General features: G+C 41.5%; 1 pseudogene; it reads left to right on the forward strand.

The window, feature by feature from the left end:
- The first annotated feature begins 3,082 nt into the window (after nucleotides 1–3,082).
- On the forward strand, nucleotides 3,083–5,518 carry LOC140593842 (decreased expression in renal and prostate cancer protein-like; annotated as a pseudogene).
- The last annotated feature ends 451 nt before the right edge of the window (nucleotides 5,519–5,969 follow it).

Consider the following 5,969-nt stretch of genomic DNA (forward strand, 5'->3'; position numbering starts at 1 on the left):
AGCTTATTTAAAGAAATAATTGCTGGGAACTCCCCAAACTTAGGGACAGACTTGGACATTCAAAATCATGAAGCTAATGGCTCACCCTATTATCTCAATGCATGAAGACCTCTCTAAGACACATTATAATGAAACTATTAAAAAGCCATGATAAAGAAAGAAACCCAAAGTCAGCCAAGGAAAAAAGAATGTAACTTACAAAGGAACCACCATTAGACAATCGGTGCATTTTTCAGAACTCTACAGTCCAGGAAGAAAGTGGAATGACATATCAAAGTGTTAATATATAACAATTGCCAGCCAAGAATACTTTATCTGGAAATGTTATCCTTCAGACATGAAGAAGAAATAGAGGCTTTCCCAGACAAACAAAACTAATGGAGTTTACCACCCCTAGCTGCCTTGCAAGAAGTGCTGAAAGGAGTTCTTCAGGCTGAAGTAAAAAGGTACTAAGGTGCTAACCAATGACATGAAAATATACAAAAGTACACAACACAGACGTAAAGGTGAAAAACATAGAGATAGATTTAGAACACTGTAACTCCTGTTGTAGGATGAAGTATTAACCACTCAATTATAGTATAAAGGTTAAAGGAAAAGAACAGTAAAAAATAACTATAGCTACAATAAATTGTTAATACACACAAAATATAAAAAGTAAATTGTGACATCAATAATATAAAAGGCATGGGTAAAATGAGGAAGTCTTTATATGTGACCAAAGAAGAGTTGCTATCAGCTTAAAGTGCACTGTTTCATCTATAAGATGTTTTACAGAAGCCCCATCATAACCACAAAATCAAAACATAGCACAAATACACAAAAGACAAAAAAAGGGGAAACAGAACACACCAGAATGGAAAATAATTTATAAAGGTAGGTGGAAATAGAGAGAGGAAAAAAAATGGAAATAGTCAACCAGAAAGCAATAAGATGGCATTAATAAGTTCTTACATATTGAGAATTACTTCAAATGTAAGTAGAATGAATGGATTGAATGAATCCAGCAATCAAAGGCACAGAGTGGATGGATGGATTAAAAACACAAGACCCAACTATATGCTGCCTACAAAGAGACCCACTTTAATCTTAAGGATGCACATAGACTCAAAGTGAAGGCATGGAAAAAGATACTCCATGCAAGTGGAATTAAAATAAAGTGGAGGAGCTATCCTTACATTAAAAAAAAAAAAAATAGACTTTAAGCCGGAAATGGTGGCAAGAAACAAGTGAGGTCATTATATAATGATAAAAGGATCAATCAGTCAAAAGATATGACAATCATAAATGTATTTGCACCCAACACTGGAGTACCTAAATATATTAAGCAAATACTAATATAACTGAACGGAGAAATAAACAAGGATACAGTAATAGTAGGGTACTTCAATACTCCACCTTCATAAATGATCATCCAGAAAATTAAAAAGGAAATAATGAACTGGAACTATATATTAAATCAAATAAATATAGCTGACATTGACAGAACATTCCATCCAACAGGAGCAGAATACACATTCTTGTCAAGTACATAACATTCTCAAGGATATACCATAAGGTAGGATACAAAACAAGTCTTAGCAAATTTAAGAAGATCGAAATCATACCAAGCATCTTTTCCCACCACAATGGTATAAAACTAGATATCAACATGAGGAAAACTGGAAATTCTGTAACTATGTGGAAATGAAACAATAGAGTCCTGAAAAACAGGTGGGTCAAAGAAGAAATCAAAAGGAAAATTAAAGAATATTTTGAAACAATGGCAATAGAAACACAGCATATAGAAATGTATGAAGTACTAGAAAAGCATTTTGGAGAGTGTATCTATTAAGAAATTTGATGTGACAACAACTGGGTGTTGTTTAGAAGTGTTGGGTCACTACACTGAAACTAATATAACATTGTTACCTATACATGAAATGAAAAATTAAATTAAAAAATAAACTCATTATAAAGATAAATAACATAATAATAAATATAACTTAACATAAAAAACCCCAACAACAGAGGGGCACATAGGTGGCTCTGTCAGTTAAGCTTCTGCCTTCGGCTCAGCTCAGGATGGTGAGATTGAGCCCCAGGTCAGGCTCCCTGCTCAGTGGGGAGTCAACTTCCTCTCTCTCTGTCCCTTGTCACTCCCCCTGCTTGTGTTTTCTCTCAAACAAATAAATAAAATCTTAAAAAAAAAAAAAAAAAAGCATTTAAGGGCAGCCCCGTGGCCCAGCAGTTTAGTGCCGCCTTCGGCCTGTGGTGTGATCCTGGAGACCCGGGATCGAGTCCCACATCGGGCTCCCTGCATGGAGCCTGCTTCTCCCTCTGTGTCTCTGCCTCTCTCTCTCTCTCTCTCTCTCTCTCTCTGTCATGAATAAATAATAAAATCTTTAAAAAAAAAAAAAAGCATTTTAAAAAACCAACAGGGCAGACGGGTGGCTCGGCGGTTCAGCGCCCCTTCAACCCAGGGTGTGACCCTAGAGACCTGGGATCGAGTCCTGTGTCAGGCTCTCTGCATGGAGCCTGCTTCTCTCTCTGTCTGTGTCTCTGCCTCTCTCTCTCTCTCTTAAAAACAAATAATAAAAAAATTTTAAAACCAACAACAGCAAAAAAGAAATTTGAAAGATCACAAATAAAAAGCCTAACTTTACACATCAAGGAAAGGAGCACAAATTAAGCCCAAAGTTAGCAGAAGTAAGGGAATAATAAAGATTGGAACAGAAACAGGTGAACTAGAGGCCAGAAAATCAACCGAAAAGACCAACACATCTAATAGCTTATTTTTTGAAAAGATTTACAAAATTTACAAACTTTTAGTGAGACTAAAGAAAAACAGAAAGAAGGAGGGGTGGCTGCATGGAGTAACTGAGTGATGGGCATTAAGGAGGGCACATGATGTAATGAGCACTGGGTGTTATATATGCAACTGATAAATCACTGAACTCTACCTCTGAAACTAGTAATACACTATCTGTATATCTTAATTTAAATAAAATAAAAATTTTTGAAAAAAGAAGACTCAGATAAACAAAATCAGAAGCAGAAAAAAAAAAAAAAAAGAAATTAAAACTGGCATTACAGAAATATCCAGGATCTTGACTATGATAAATGATCATATACCAATAAATTAGAAGAAATGGATAATTTCCTAAAATCGTACAACCTACCAAGATTGAATCAGGAAGAAATAGAAAGTCTGAGCAGACCAATGATGAGTAAGGAGACTGAATCAGTAATTAAAACCCTCTCCAAACAGAAAATCCCAGGATCAAATGGTTTCATTAGTGAATTCTAGCAAATATTTAAAGAAGAATTAATGTCAATCTTTCCCAAGCTCTTCCAAAAAATCAAATAGGAGTAAACATCTCCAAGCTAAATTCTGAGGCCACCATTACCCTGATATGAAAGCCAGATAAGGACACTATAAGAAAAGAAAACTGTGCTTTCTCTTCTGCCTGCTTCCCATACCACTTCCTCAACTCACATATGGATGAGTTTTCCCCTCTCTCTGCCATGGCCACAGATATGCACATGCTTTCATGTTCTGCTCTGAAAGTGCTGGAAGCCTGGGGCCAGAAGTGTGCATGCAGTACTTGTGGTTGCTGCCCTGGAGGTGGAGGTTTGGATGTCATGGGTTGTCCCCATGGTGCCACTGCAGCGGCCCCCATTGCAGCTTACTTTCAATTGCTTCTTAAAGATGGAAAACTCATGGTGCAAACTGTTATTTCCAGTGCTGGGGTTGGAGGCCTTGCAGAACGGGTGCTGATGGAGTTATAAAAGGGAGACTGAGGCTTGCTATAGCACTGGATTAGCTGGAAACCTCATGGGACACCTACATTTACAACACTAAGGAAATCCCTGTGCTGATTGTGGGGCATCATTTCCTGTATGGAAAAGTCATCCATCTGGAGGAACCTTTTGTTGTCCTTGTCAAACACACTTCCTGGGCAGCAGGACTGTGATGAGCTCGGCTGCAAGACTGGACCTGGTACCTGGTGACAGCACGCATCAAAACAAGATCCTTTTCTTTTCTTTTTTAAGATTTTATTTATGTATTTGAAAGAGAGAGAGAGAGAGTGGTTGGAAGAAAGAATCTGAAGCAGACTCTGCACTGAGCACAGAGCTGATGTGGGTCTCAATCCCATGACCTCAAGATCATGACCTGAGCCAAAACCAAGAGTTGGAAGGTTAACTGACTGAGTCATCCAGGTACCTCCAAAAGATCCTTTTCAAAACTCACCCCAAGCCCATTATCACCTTTCCCCAAGAAAGTATGAAAGAGCCCTGGATTTTCTCTAGAGAGCAGCCAACTCCTTGGACTCATGCTTAGTTGCCACCTTGAGATCAGCTAGATGGTTCCCTGTTCTGAACACAGGCCACCACTAGGCATGAACTCTGACTCCTTCCTTATGGCAACTAGCTCTCTTGGTGGAAATCTAGCCTCATTTCCAAGAAACCCATTGCCTTTTCCAACTTCATCAGGCTCATTGACTACAAATCCAGCACCTTTCCCAGCTGGTGCTTGTGACCCAGGCAAGGCTTCTTTTCTAAGAGCCCAGATACAATTTCTTTCCCAAGGCCTGGTGACCTCTTGGGCCCAGGCTCAACCACTTCAAGGACCTCTCTAAATCCTATAGCAGGGTCTCTTCCAGGCCCAGAGCCTCTGTCCAATCCAAGGTTAAGGGCCTCACAGGGCCAGGTTCTATGTCCAACCCAAGGGTAGGTGGTCTCCAGAGAATAGATCCTGCCCCCAGAAGTGGTGGCCCCATGGACCCTGGATCAGGCCCAACCTGAGGGCAGGTGTCCTATTACCCTTTGGGAGTAGTTGTCATAAGCCCCTTGGCCTGGGACCAGGATCAAGTCCCAATCTGAGATCAGGCTTCATTGATACAAACCTTGCCCTGAGTTCAGGTATGTTTCCAGGCCTGGGACTTGGATCCAACCCAAGAGCAAGTAGCCTGAGCCCAGGCATTGGGCCTAACCCAAGGGCAGCTGGCCCCAGGCCCTAATCTGGATACCTGGCCTCTTGGACACAGGATCTGGTCTTAACTAAGAATGGCTGGACCTCAAGGCCTAGATCTTGCCTCCATTATAGGAGCAGCAGATCTTTTAGGAGCAAATTCAGCTATTTCCTTAAAGGCTTTTGGAAAGCCCATCCTCCATGACAACAGTCCCTGGCACCATAGGCCCAAACTCATGACCCAGCTCTCAAGGAATTGGCCTTCCAGGGCCAAATCCATCTCCCATATCCAGGGTCATGGACCAGAAACCATAATTCAGTTCATTTTTCAAGGCTAGCTGGGCCCAAGGGGGTAAATACTAATCCCTTCCCAAGGAGGACAGGTTCAGGGGGCTGAATTTAGCTGCCTTCTCTCAGTCTTCTGGCACATTGGCTTCAAATACAGTTATTTTCCAGAGATCTGCTGACCTCCAGGGCTCAAATCCAGCAGTTTTCCCAAGAATTCCTTGGACTCGAGGTCCCAACTTAGCTAACTTCCCAAGGACCAGTGGCTTGCAGGGCCCAAGTTCTGCTGCTTTCCCAAGGTCTACTGGCCCATTAGGCTCTGGTCATGATTTTCCCAGGTCAACTTCTGAGCCGCTGAGCTCTTCTCCAGCAGGCCCTGTGGGTATGAACCTAGCTCTTTCAGCGAGGCTGACTGGCACCCTGGGTCTAAACCCAGCTTCCTTTCCGAGGATGAATGGCCCTGTAGAAAAGACTTTGGTCTCATTTCCTAGTGTTGGGAGCCTCCCCAGCATAGATGCTTTCCCCAGATCAGGGGGTCCAATGGCTGCCATGTACCCAAATGGAATGTTACCCCCTGAAACACCATTTTCTCTCTAGGACCACTTTGCTTTCCAAGCACCGTGGTTCTGAGCAGGGGCTGTGTTTTAGGAAAGGGGGTAGATATGGAGCTACAGTCTGAAGTATGCAACTGGGGCTCAAATTCAAATGAAGCATCTTTTTCCTTTGCTTC

Source organism: Vulpes vulpes, chromosome 9, assembly GCF_048418805.1.
Source record: "Vulpes vulpes isolate BD-2025 chromosome 9, VulVul3, whole genome shotgun sequence".
NCBI lineage: Eukaryota > Metazoa > Chordata > Mammalia > Carnivora > Canidae > Vulpes > Vulpes vulpes.